General features: G+C 41.5%; 1 non-coding gene across 1 annotated transcript; it reads right to left on the minus strand.

The window, feature by feature from the left end:
- Positions 1-4336: 4336 nt before the first annotated feature.
- Positions 4337-4409, minus strand: trnav-uac (transfer RNA valine (anticodon UAC)). Its single transcript has one exon. It is a non-coding gene; the product is annotated as a tRNA-Val (tRNA).
- Between the last annotated feature and the right edge of the window lie 10479 nt (positions 4410-14888).

Below are 14888 nucleotides of genomic sequence, written 5' to 3' on the forward strand. Positions count from 1 at the left end.
TGCCCCGGGGTCTAATATTGACTGTTGTGTCCCTCTCCCACACGAAAGCAACAAGCTCCGTCTCCTAGCAACGGCCCACACTGTCAGCCATCGCTCCGGTGACAGAGAGGATGTGGTAATTTGCTTCTTTACCCCATTTGCTTTGCTGTCAGCTTTCAGCGCTTCTTTGCCCTTTGGCACAACTTGTTTTAATTTTACACCAACAACCGAATCAGGGAGAAGCAGGAAAACTGAATAAAAAACTTGTGTTTGGCTGAACGTTCTCTGGAGCGGCGGCGACGATAAACCGCGTTCCGGAAGCGTAGGCATGTAAACATCCGCAGCGGGGCCTCAAAATACACACTGGTCAAGAAAATAAATATTTCCTTTTAGGCTGCAGCCTCTCGAGTCACACAGACGATATTATCAGAAGCACACGGTTTGGGCCGGATGGTGGCGTAGTGGTTAGAGCGGCTGCCTTTGGACCCAGCGCTCCCCCGTCCTAATCCTCCTCCAGCTCCTAATCCCCCCCCCCCCCCCCCCAGCTATGGCACTCCTGAGTGAGGTGCTTACCCTAAATTACTCCAGTAAAAATTGCACAACTGTGCCAATACTTTTAAGTACCTTAATATTATAGGGATAATAATAATAATACTAATAATTAATAGGGGCACCTGTTAGTGCTACTACCTTTGGGTCCAAAGGGTACAGGTTTGATCCCCACCTGTGGCTGTAGTACCCTTGAGCAAGGTGCCTACCTGAAATTGCCCAACTGTATAAACAGGTAAAACCTTAATATTGTACGTTGCTTTGCAGAGAAGCACCAGCTCAACGTGAATGTATTATCAGTTGCTTTGGAGAAAGTAATAATGTTATTATTTATTAAATAAACAGTGCATTTATTCATTCATCTGATACTTTTCAATGTTAAGGTACTTACAACTATTTACCCATTTATACAGCTGGGTAATTTTAGGGTAGGTACCTTGCTCAAGGGCACTGCAGCTGGAGGTGAGGCACTAAACTTTGACCTTGGAGTCCAAAGGCAGCATCTCTAACCACTGCGCTACTAGCTGTCCGATATATGTGCTCAGTCTCCGTGCAGAACCTTGTAGGAGGAGCGCGCTATGATGTTATGTGACCGGCTGAGCCCCGCTGTCGTACGTTTGGTGAGATCTACACCGAGAATCGCTCATGGAGATGCTCTTTGGATGCTCTTTCCAAGCTCTCATAAGGTTCGCAGACTCAGAGCCCCCATGCATGAAAGGGAAACAAATGGGCTTTTCACACTGTTTATTTTCTGCCATATGGCTACCAGTGTGGTCTGCCCTGCACATTAACACCACTTGTCAGTAATTAGTGGAACATCTGAAAGAGACGTGCGCTGGAGGATAGGAAGCGTTTGAGCATCTCCACGTGTCCGACGGACAGAAGCGAGAAGTCGCTGCCCTTTTTTTTGGGGCATATCCAATTTTAAGGCCTCAACTTTTCTTCCACATTGAATGGTGGAAAGTTAAATTAAATTATGCAGTATGACCCCGCAGGCAGAAAGCGGATCAGCTGATGATCAGATGATGAATGGACAAGGAGCGTGTCGCTCTGTTCCAGTCAGTGGTCCTTTTGGGTTAACGTGGGTTTCCTAGGAGTGCTCTGGTTTCCTCCCAAAGTCCAAAGAAAATTGATTCAGGTCAACTGTTGACTTTAAATCTCTCTTAGTGTGTGTGCATGTGAGAAATGGAGTGTGTGTGATTTCCCTGCAATGACCTAGCATGCTGTCCACAGTGTACCATATTTACGCTCTATGTTTCAAGATAGGTTCTGGACCAGCTTGATTCTCAACTGGCAAGCGATTATTGATAATGGATGGGTGATTAAATGTGAAATTTGAACATGCTCAGGACGAGAGTGTGCTGAACCCCTGAATTTCTTCTTCTTCTTCTTCTTCTTCTTCTTCTTCTTCTTCTTCTTATTATTATTATTATTATTATTATTATTATTATTATTTCTATAAAACCCTTTGTTTCCTGTCCTCTGCTGCCATCTGGTTTTAACAGAATTACTTGACTCATGTCTGTGTCCTTTTTGGATTACCTGGTTTACTCTGGCAGCCCAAATAAGGGTGAAAGATCAGGGTGATACTATTTTAAAAACATAAATGAAAAAAAAAAAAAAATCGACTTTTGGGAAGCTAATCAGAAAAAATGCCAGAAAATCATCAAAATTTTTATTTCATTTTTATTTTTTTTCGCGTTATTTTTAAGCAAGTCACACAAATCTAGGAGGGGAACAACTGTCATGTGAGTTGCCCTCAAATCAATACGGCAACTTCCTCCACGATGACAGGAAACGGTGATACCCAGATTGATGGTCCATTCAGGTCCAGCTTGCGACAAGGGGACGCCAAGAGCGCCGTCCTCCTGCTTCGCTTTGATGCTTTCAGGGCTGTCCGCATTGGCCCCCAGGGCCCCCCTACCGTGAGGCAGATGGCGTGGATGGGTTCCACTTTGGCCGCCGAAGTTGCTCTGGACACCCAGGCGCACCACATGGATTCCGACGGATCCGTTCAAAGCCTTGAGGCCTCTCTCTCTCTCAGGCAGTAAGGTGTCGGGAAGGAAATGAACGCAAATGTTCATCCTGCAGGCCCTGAGGCTGAAATCCAGCTTCAAGGCCTCAGACAAGAACAATCGCCTTCCCGATGCCGAGGCACAGCCATGTCGCTTTATTCAGCTCTGAGGGCGTAAGATGCCTTGAGTGTTATAAATCAGTTCTTCTGTGAAACGTTCAGGGATGAATAGGCTGAGGCAGGAGGAAGTCAAGTAGTTTCTGAAGAACTCAGAGAGAAGATGCAAAGATACACTTTGATTTTCTGGGAGATCTCAAATCAATAGAGCTCATGAATGCAGCATGGGCCTCCGTGGAGCGCAGGTGCGGTGTTACTGCAGTGTTTTAATGATGGCTATGGTGGGTGAGCTGCTACCCTGGAAAGAGGAAAAACAAGAAGGAAAAGAAAGCTACTACCATAAAGTCCCAAACTGGTAAATCTAGATCAGTCGTACCAGTCTGGTTAGTATCGCATGCCAGACCAGTCCTTGCGCTATTACTGGGATTTCCTACAGTTCCATACTTATTTCATCAGGTGTTGGAAAAAAGAGGGACCAAGTGAAGAACCTGAATTTAGAGCATCACTTCCTTCGAGTGAAATGTGCAGACCTGTACTCCATACTGTATACTATATATTTATTGCTGTAACAGCAGTGCTGAATTGTTGTATATTCATTTTGCTGAAACCTCTTTCTAAAGCAGGGGGCCATGGTGGTGCAGTGGGTTCAGCTGCTGCATGCTGTGTGGTGGGTGTGGGGCTTGGGCCCTAGTTGGGGTGCCCTGCGAAGGACTGGCACCCTATCCAGGGTGTGCCCCCGCCCACCTCAGCCCGGCATTGCAGGGTTAGGTTCCGGTTCACCGCAACCCCGCTTGGAATGAGCAGTTGTGTGCAATGCCGCACTCTTTCGAAAGTAAATTAGAGAGTTAGGTTTGAGCACTTTTTACAATGATTTACAAACAGCTTCTCGAAAGTCTGCAAACGCCTTGCGTTCCTTAGTTTTACCACAAATTCACAATTTAATCAGAAACAGTCTTTCTCATCTGAAATAATAGGTATGTAAAGACCAATTCCATATGTTGCTTTAGAAAAAAATCAAATGTCTAGATGAAAAACGGAAGTAGTGCAGGTGCAAAAATAAGCGAACCCCACGTTGCATTGGTTAAACCAAGTAGGTAAGTAGAATGAGGTGTTGACATCATAATCGCTGATTCATTTTATAAGTGTTTTAAGATTTAAGTCAAAGTTAAAGTCAACTTTATTGTCATTCCACCTATAAGTGAGCTCCACATGGATGAGAACGAAATTCCGTTTCTCTTTGGACCTCCGTGCCACATAGAGCAGACGGTGCGGTGTGTTACAAACAGATGAGTGCAAATACAGGACAGTGGAAAAATACAACAGTACACAGGCCACAGTCTGGTGACAATATACACAAAATTTAATATACCCAGACAATATACACAATACTAAAAAATATTTACATATGATATAAATATTAAAAAAAAGATGGCTATACAAGGCATGCATTTTACGCTGTAACTGGAGAAAAACATTAGACACAAGACACTAGCTATAGGAGCAGCACTAAATTAAATAACCATTTGAGCAGATCTGTTATTTGCTTGAAGTGACATGTGGCTTGGACAAAGTTGAATGTGCTTTTTTCAAATGACCAGTGCAGATTTTCTTTTGCATGTGGAAAATAGAGCCAAATATGTCATTAGAGAGGTGTTAGGGTTTCATACAATGACATCATAGCTCCACTGGGACTCAAACCCAGGACCTTCTGTTTGTAAAGCAGACGTGATAACCGCTACACTATGGAACCATTAGCTAAGAGACCTAGGTTTCATAAGTTTATTTAAATATTCTATTCAAGTATAATGACCATCCCTATAGGGTTCACATACTATCAAGCAGCACTGTATTTAAACAGCTGGGTAGTTTTTACTGGAGCAATTCAAGATAAGTACCTTGCTGCAGGGTCCTTTGGCACGACTGGGAATTTGGGATCTGGATCCTTTGAGCCTTTATAAAATAAAATCATGACCATTCAAGTGTTAACTCAATAATTTAAATCATAAAACAGCTTTTGTAACGCGAATACCAAAGGATGATGTCGGCTGACTACCTGCTGCCTATAATTACGTTACTGCCCTAAGTAGGGAAAAATTGCAATAGCACCTTTTTTTTCTGGTGTCTTACCTCTTTACAAAAAAAAAAAAAAAAAAAAAAAAAGTGATTTGGTACAAACTTACACATATTTATTGATTAATTTTTCATTTTTTTAGATGCAACAGACTGCAGAAACCATGCAGCAGTAGTTTAGTTTATTGCACAGCTGCCACCACATGCCTGACTGGGGCCGGCGGCAGGCTGCCCTTGAAAGGCACATGTCTTTGGACTGTCTAGGGAGGTGCACCACGATCCCTGTGGTGGTGGTGACGCAGCTCTGTTTGAGAGACGGCAGCTGATGTCGCTCATTCAGCTGGGAACCCCCGAGTATCCCCCAGCCACCAGCCTTTAGCAGATAAACACTCCTCAGCAGGGCACGGCCACACACCCCATGGGCAGGGGACCCGGGTCTGTGACCCTGCCATGCCATGCTAGCCATCCGCAGCAAGGAGGCACAGGGGACACACCTTGGCCTGTATTCCCTTGGGCTGCATTGCCCTCATTGCTTGAAGAGACACCAATGGTCAGGTGGACACTTAGAGGGCTGTGGGTGAACTGGGGGATGGAGATCCACTCCCATGTTGCCCAAGGAAGCCTGCTGTCTGTGGAATAAAAATGAGCAGCTGGGTCACAACGTGCGCATGGCCGTAGGTGTGGTGCTTGGAGCAGGAGGCTGAGGCATGAAATGGTAAAGGATTATAACTAAAAAAAAATTCCATAATATGCAGCAATCAAAAAATGAATAATTAAAGCGCCTCATCATCCTCACCATAATAATCTTGATATGAGGGGTGGATCGTAATCCAGAGAACCCAGGCATTTCCTGTAAAACCATATTTTTGCTACATGGAAACTGTACACAGTTGTCCTTAGAACTACTGTACCGGCGTAACGTGCAAATCCACCTGAACAAGAGCTATGTATAAAAATGATAGGGATTTTTTTTTCTGACACATGCGAAAAAACATGAAGTGAATGTTTTTGGAGCAGGAAAGTTTCTAGGAGCTCCAGAGAGAGGTGTGTCCGAAAGAGATCTGTTTTGGGAGCCTTCTTGAATGTCGAAAGGGATTTAGCAGCTCTGAGGGACAGAGGAAGCACATTTGTCAACTGTGAATTAGCCAAAGATGGAGCAATAAGAGCATTCGAGCGTGTGCATTGTTGACAGTTCGGCTTTTACTGGTGTCACATCAAACAAGTGCATCACAGTGTAACAAGTGTCTCTATTCCTGAGGGAGGCAGGAAGAGTTGATTCTTATTAGCAGGTTTGGAGTCAAGCAAGACCAAGTCAGGTCCTTCACGGTCCTGTGGTATGACAGCCACAGTGCATCCTTTTTTGTCCCTGTGGTTCAGGAATGTTGACTAATGATGCCACACGGCACCTGAGATGATGTCACCAGGTCAGCGAAAGGCCCCCGTGAGGTTGGTAGGCAGCCGTGTGTAACGGAAGGAAGGTGGGAGTCGGTACTGGGGACTTTGTCACAAGCTAATTTTGACTTTATTCTGGATATGAGAAGTTTGCCATTAATAGACACTACATTTTTGAGAGATAACAGCAGAAATTAATTTACTGCAGATATGCAACGAACAGTGTATAAACCCCTAGCTAGAACTGGTTCCAAAATTTGTTTCAATCATTTCTTTTATTGGATTCTTACCATTATTTTCAGATTTGTCTTGGTATTCAATAATATAACTCTATAAATAAAAATGACACAGTGGCAGCACTACAGGGTAGAATAAATGCCATTGAGTCAAACTAACCTCAAGACAACCATGCACACAAGCTGAAACTACTTGTCCTGAGGGGGGTCGCAGTAAGCCAGAACCTACCCCAGCAGTGTAGGCTGCAGGAGACACCAACCCATTACAGGGCACCCCAAGCAGGACTCAAACCCTAGACCCACCACAGAGCAGGACCTGGCTAAGCCCACTGTGCTACTGCATCCCCCTCAATGTTTATGAGATATTTAAGGTATGCATAGAAGAAGTTTACAGTTGTTTTTCATACATGTATTTAGACTGGATGGAAGCCCATGTGAACATAGCAAGAACATGTAAACTTCATACAGTCCAAGTGGGGATCGAATCCCAGATCGGAAACCACACTCGGGTTGCTGCGAGGCACCAGCATTACCTACAATGCAGTTCTGCTTTTCTCTTGCAATCCGAAAATGTAGTGAAGTGGTGAATCTAAATTGTCCCAGTCTGTGTGAATGTGTAGGTGAATGAATTTACCTGTGGTTACCCTACATCAGTCCTGGTGTCCCTTCCACCATTTACCCTCAGCTGGGCATGTGCCTTGTGTCTTGGTGACCCTGGCATGGACAAGCAGCTACTAATATTGAGTGGATGTTTGGACCTCAAGGTTGTAGAGGTGTATAACAAACTTTTTTTTGTACCAAGTTATAGGTTATGAATTGATGAGACAACAAACAGTGCGTTCAAACAGGAGAGCGCGTGTTTAATATCCTTGTAAGAGAGCAAATACTGAAAGTGCACAAAATAAACAGCCAACAAGAAAACCTAAGAAAAGTGAATAGAACGCAAAGGGTATTCAAAAACAAAGGAGAAAGCCTAACTAACCTAACCCTTGTGGACAAGCCACTTTCTAACTCCAACCCTGAAACAAAAAGGGGTCAAAACCCAAAACAAAGTCTTCCGCCACCTTCCTAACCATTCTATTTTTATACTACGTGATGAAAGAAAAACAAAAAACAACCAAACCAGTGTACCAGCAGTATATAAGCGACACAAAGAGAGAAATAAAAATATCGACGCAAAAGAAAGAAGGTAACCGGGAAGATAGAGAGCACTATCGAAATCACACGAGAAGGTTTTTCCATGAGCAATGTCTCAAATGGACTCCAGGTAGCTCCTTTAGATTTTTTCAGGAGATCCCGCCTTTCCGGATCAGCAAATCACGTAGAGCTCTTCTGGATTGACATTGATGGACAGGTGTGACTCCAAATCCAAGTTAGGGGGAGGGAAACACCAAAAAAAGAAAACAAAATGAACACCCCGTGCACTTAACAGTGAGCGAGTTATGGATGCTATTACTTCTGTGGATCTAAGACATGTGTCCGATTTTTTTTTTCTTTTTTTCCGCATTACGGTAGTTTATACTGTAGAACGTTACAGAAGTCAGGATTAAAGAGCACAGCACTGCTTTAGGTCCACCCCTTACCGCTTGAGACGTTTAGAACTGGATACCCCTTGTACCGTATTTAGATGCCACCTACTATGGGTTTTGCCTTTTTATTTTATTTTTTCTTTTTGTTATAGAATGCAAACAGTCACACTTTGCCCCCCTTCCAGTTGTGTGTACGGTAGCAGAGCACCTTTCCTTACCTGTCTTTTTTCCAGCATCTGACATGAAAAAGCAAACTGGACTCCTTCTTTACGTTAATGGAGTGTAATTCAGCTCTGTGTCGCTTTTTCCTACCTTAGCGGATTTTGCCCCTCACTGTCAAGTTTGTTTTGCGGCACTCAATTATGTCCACACCCAGAGGGATGAGCTTCCTGAACGATGGATTACCTAAGATTGTTTGTTTACTTTCCTTCCAAAATGATGTTACCTCTGATTTGTTATATATAATGTATACAATATAGATATCCACTGTTTGTATGCATGAGAGAATCTTCACTTACATATAAATAATATGTTTTTCATTGTTTCTCTGCTTCTGCTTAACATCACATACACATATACATATACATATACAGTGGTACTTGAAATAACAGTGGATGTTTTCAGGGGTCTGATTTCCAGCTTTTATCACAGAACAGTGACCCAGTTGGGGGTCCTGCTGTTTACTTGCTTGGGCAGACTTTACATTCCTTTTTTACCTCGCTGAATAATCTCGCATCACCTTTCTCTAGGAAAGGACCCCTGTTACGTCTGACTGCAGCGGAGCAGTAGAAAGCAAAGGCGGTGATGTCCAGAGGCTACACCACATTCAAGTTTTTAACTAGACCAGTATTTTGTGAACCTTTAAAGATATACGCGTAATTTCTTGCTTGCTTCTACCCTGCACGTCTGCAGACGAGAAGTGCCCCGTTTCATTTGTTGAAATGACAGATTGGAAATTCAGTTCTCTTCTCTTGTCATCACATTATCTGTATAGATCACACGGTAAATGAGATCAGAAATTAAATGATACAGGCACTTGTTATAGGAGCTTGGCAGAGTGCAGTGCAGACATGCGTCTCTGCCGGTCACTGCCCATGCATATCGTTTCGCTCTGCTTTTTCAATAATCGATCAGAGATGAGCAGGAGCGGGCTTACGCAAGCAGTGTGTTGTGCGTGCAGGTAATCCACCGAGTCTGCTGAAAAAAGTATCAACACTCACTCCCAAATCCCAGTTCATACAGGTATTGTTTTGGATTCGACGCTTTGGAGGTTTCAGACTGGACCCTAAGAGTCTTTAGCTGCCGTAGGCCAGATATGCAAATTTCCATCACATTTATCATGCAGGGCCCCTGAACGGATGGGGTCAACAGCATCTAACTTCAGACATTTTAACACTCATCTCAATAACTCATGCTGCAGAAGGTTTCCGTGTTCAATAATATATAATGTCATAGCATGAAGATGACAGTGAAATCAGTTCTGTCATGCAGTTCTGCATTAGCTTTTCACATCGCAGTCCCTAACCACGCATTTTGTGCCTATGCATTCCGTATTTTTGACAATATTGTTCAATTTTAGAATTCTTTTCATGAATAGTAATTAAGTCATGCATAATTTTTCCATTAACTGAAATAGCATTTTACTAGAAAGAAGATTATTCATACATATGCACAAAAACATCACTGTGTGCTCAAAGGTTTTTTTTTTTTTTGCTGAAAAGAATGCACGGTGATTGCTGCGGGAAATCATCAAATCATAATATCGGTACGCCTGTACACCCCTGGAGATGCAAAGTGAAATCAACAGATGGCAGTCTTTCTCTTCCCATGTCCGAGTCCTGCCATCAGGACTTGTGGCCGGGGTATGCATTAGGGATTCAATAAATGTACCCATGTAACCGCTGCTTGGGATTAGTATTCAGTCCTTAAAGGAAGCGACACTAATATGGGGATTAAATTGACAATCTCCGTGGAACTTTTTTACTACCTATTAAGTGCACATAAAATATCAAAAAGCTACACAGAAGACAATCATTCTTTTGTGACTGTTTAGTAGTAAATAAATAAATAAATAAATAGCGCTGGAATAAAATAAAAACCGATTCCCTTTCATCTCATGTGGTATACTGGGGTGCTCCACGGTTGCACTTGCCGCCGCACAAACGCTGCATTTCTATCATGAACGTCTATTTACCCTGACACACTTCAAAGAGCCGTGGCAGTGCGCGTGCTGCTGTCTGGCAGCTGGCTTGTGGTCATTTAACTTGCGAACATCGCATTTGAAAGTGGGCACCAGTCGGGATAATGTAATCAGATTTGTAGACTGACAAATAATCAATCTGTTTCCATAAAGAGCAGGTACACTTTTTAAGTGGGGGGGGGGGGACTCCTTGAAAGGGAAAAAAGCTGTTGCACAGAAAAAGCTTAATCATACCTTTGACACACGACAGTCTGCAAACACACCGAAGAGTTCTGTCGCCTCTTTTTATGGGTGAACTTGGGTCACAGTCTAGTTTTATTTGTATATAAGGTTCCCTGAAGCAATCCCAATATTGTGCTATTTCCCAAGACACCATATTGCATTTTCAATTTGGCCAGAATGCAACAGTGGGACTGTAAAGTGCCAGAGAGTTGTATCCGAGGGAACCTCTGCGACCCTCCTATCGCTTGCTTTAATGTCACAAACATGGACAAACACTTTCAAAATGCAGGATGCAAGTGTGCGCAACCGTCGCTGTCACGACTTTTGATTTGCATGTGAATGATATCTGCAGCACAATAAACATCACATTAGAACTTCACTGTTTTTGCCTTTTCCAGAGGTGAGTCATTGTAGGATTTATGTTAAATATGTGTGAAGAATAACCTTTAGGCATCCTTATCTTTCTGACAATGGCATATGACAGTAATGCAGCTGTCCTTTTGTTGTATTGTATTTTTATTGTCCTTTATGTATGAATTTTCGTTGTTTACTTCACTATAGAACACATTTGCCGCTCTGGTATGTGTCATGAGCTTTTATGTGCTGTTCTTTCACTGGAACACAACCCTATAAAGGCAAAGAAAAGAGAAAGAAACCGTTTTCCAGTGGAAGTAAGCCGATGAATGAAGACACAAATACATTTACGTACACAGATACATTCAGGTGTAAATACACACACACACACATTTTCAGAACCGCTTGTCCCTGACAGGGTCATGGAGCCTACCCGGCAACACAGGGCGTAAGGCCGGAGGGGGAGGGGACACACCCGGGAGGGGACACACCCAGGACGGGACGCCAGTCCGTCACAAGGCACCCCAAGCGGGACTCGAACCCCAGACCCACCGGAGAGTAGGACTGCGGTCCAACCCACTGCGCCACCGCACCCCCCAGGTGTAAATATTGTATCACAATTCAAAAATACACTCTGGATTCTTTTCGAGGAATTTATGAATATGGTGTAAAAATAACAAGAAGATTTCAGCCTGACTGACTATCAGGACTAATAACTCCAATATATGTAAAGTACTGCGGGATAATATCTACAAACCTATGAAATTTTTATTCAGTGCTTACACAATTTGTTGTTTTACCATCTTGTAAATTAGATTTTACCATCTTATATACTACTGGAGTTTGAAATGAAAAAAATTTCCTTTTTATTGTGCCAAAACTCTGTGGTATGATCAATAGAATAATGTATTTATCAGTTCCAGCCGAAAGATTCTGAAGGAAGAATGTCTTCAAACCAAAAGATGATTATATTCTTTCCTCATAAAGCGAAAAAAGTGCTGAAAGGGAATCCATGATTTACAGTATATTTATTATTTGTTTATTTCTTGTGAAGGAGATCTTAAAATTTTTCCATCAAATGTCGAATCAAACACATTTCTTTCATTCTTTATATTTCAAGCGATAGTTTTACTTTTTAATTGTATTGCTTAGTAATACATCAATAGTACAAAAAAAAAAGTTTTTCAAATAACTTTTCGACAGCATATACAAATGTTTTGAAATTCGGTAAAGGATCAAGCAATGTTCTGTCCCTGGATTCTTGTTTAAAATGTGTTCAGAGTGTCCATTGATTAAATATATCAAAGGGAATTCTACACATGGATTCACATGCATTATTGATAGGTACGCAATGAATAGCCAAGAGGTATGTGAACTTTTCAGTGTCCAATTAATCTTTTAGCTGACTTCAGCTGAACAGATTCCAGACTATCAAGATAACAAGACGTGCCAGGGAAGAACAACAGCCAGAAACATGAAAAAACTCCAACTACTGCAGGTGGGCACCATGGTACACCACGGCGGAGCAGATCCCTGTGATTACCGATTATGATTATTATGATAATACAAAGTGACTGAGTTCAAACTAAGTGACAGTCCCTCTAAATATTTTCTAAAGTTAAATCTATACATGGATGGAAACAGCCATACTTCATTAACTCAGAAGAAACAGATTCCTTGCGCTTACGCTATATCAAAGGCAGAGGCATTGGAAAATTGAACCTGGCACTGCAATATTAAATCCAGATCTAAGATTAGAAAGATTATAGTACGTTTATATTTGAGTGACACTTAATTAGAGAGCTGAAGCTCAAAGAGTAAATCTGTAGAATTCTTAAAGTTAAGAACTAGTGGGGAAATGGATTGTAAGATGATACACAGGAGACTGATTGCACTGGCATGTCAATAATAGAAGAAAATATTTTAAAACAGCGGTTGTTTCAAATAAAGTGCCAAATACCATTTAAGAAGATTGCATCGTATGCGGCAGGGAAGATTGCACACCTAGCCTTTTGACTATAACCATAATCAGAAGCATGATTATTTAGAAACATCATTTGAAACCATAGTAAGTACAGTGTCAAGAAACCAGTACCTGTGACATTTTGGACATTCTGGATTTCTGCAAAACCCCCTAATGTAGCTCATCAACTTGGTAATAGCAAAGTCTCCTTAATGCCCATATTATCAAAATAGACCACAACATACTGGCATGTGCTCAATGATAGATAGATAGATAGATAGATAGATAGATAGATAGATAGATAGATAGATAGATATTTGTTATATTTTTTATCTGACACCAATCTCAAAGACCATTCTGCACAACCTTCACAATACCCTGCAGGTTAGAGTTTCCACGAACTGACACATTGATCATTTCCTTTAAGACTACTCCCCCTAAAACTATGCCTTTTGAAACACATGCTGGCTTTAAACAAGTTAGAAATTATATAGAACTTTTATTGGACTGCTTCATCATGAGACTGGTCATCACTTTCATCGACTGACAATCACCCCATTTAAGATCTGCACTGAATCAGGATCACAACAATAGTCTTGGCTTTCAAAAATGATTTTTTCAAGCTATGTTGGAGTGCTCTGTAAAGTACTCAGAATGAGTGGCCCGTCATGCAAATTAACCTTCTTCTGATTAGACATTCTTCAAACAGACACGTCCTCTGGGGAGACAGACACAGGGTTCTAATGTGACAAATTAGGGGACAATCTGCACATATGCCAAGATAATGGGTAGTATGCATAACAATGGAAGGTACTGTATTCACTTAAATGGAAGGAAATGCCCAAAGGGTCTTTACCCTAAATTTCACAAATATGGAGCTGTTATTGTGGAAGAAGAGGAACAAGAAGAAGAAGAATATGATATTATCTGAGATTACAAATAGATAAGATGTTTTGAAACATAAACAACAAATAACAGCATAAGTACTCTAATTTCCATTCAATTTTATCTGACGTGACCTCATAATTAAAAAAAAATAAAACTAAAAATAAATAATTTATTTTTGCATAGTCATCCCCAGGTTACTTTCCTGTTGATGGAAATTATTTATCTCCATGAGGTGACTTCAGAATTACTTGACATTTTCAGATTTATTGCTGCATTTTCTTGTTATCACAAAAAATATAGGGAAATCCAGGACTATAAATCATTTTGAGAGAGCAATGCTTGGATGGAGCTGTGTTTTTCCTACTTCCATTGTACGTTGATAATAGGACACTGTTGCAATGATATTCCCTTCTCAGACGGAAATGTTGATTAATGCTAAGATTTCTATTGCTGGTCTCATAATGAGATAATTACTTAAGATCAAGATTGTCAGTTGCTGTAACTATGTATTCCATTACATTCCTATTGCATCTCATTCAAGCCTTGCCCTTAATAGCTGCTAACATTTACAGTACATTACTTTCTTTAAAGAGCTGGAAGGGCTGCCTTATAACACACATCTAAATTCACCCTTCATTGAACTTTGTCTGCATGTACATGAATTAAGATTATATCATTTAAATACTTAGTACATTCTTTCATTAGAAGGTAATGGTGGCTGATATACGTTCTAATGTAGTCATAAACCATTGGCACTACATGTATTACTGGTTTCTTCATTAATGGTTTGTTATTCATTTTGTCATATTCTTTTCTTGCTCTTATTGGAAAAAAGTACCAATTCTACTGGTGGAATGTATGCTGCTTTAAATAGTGGTACACAAACTGACTGCGCTTCTATCATTGCGTGTTGGTGAAATTTACTTTTTTTGTACTCAGTTGTATGTCTCTTTGGCAAAAAAAATTGCTGAGTCAATACATGTGAATATAAATGCTATATGTTGCATTTCTGCAAAAGCTTATACATACATACATTTTCAGAACCACTTGTCCCACACGGGGTCACGGGGGACTGGAGCCTACCCGGTAACACAGGGCGTAAGGCCAGAGAGGGAGGGGACACACCCAGGACGGGACGCCAGTCCGCCGCAAGATACCCCAAGCGGGACTCGAACCCCAGACCCACCGGAAAGCAGGACTGTGGTCCAACCCACTGAGCCACCATGCCCCCACACTTATATATATACATATGAGCTTTTTACAAACACTGCATGAGGCAACTTGCAAGCTAAAGGTCCCTGGTTTAAATTTTACCTCTAAATGTAACACTCATGAACAAGATGCTAACCTTTACTCAGTAAAAATACCCTGCTGT

The sequence above is a fragment of the Scleropages formosus genome, chromosome 12 (assembly GCF_900964775.1).
Source record: "Scleropages formosus chromosome 12, fSclFor1.1, whole genome shotgun sequence".
Taxonomy (NCBI): Eukaryota; Metazoa; Chordata; class Actinopteri; order Osteoglossiformes; family Osteoglossidae; genus Scleropages; species Scleropages formosus.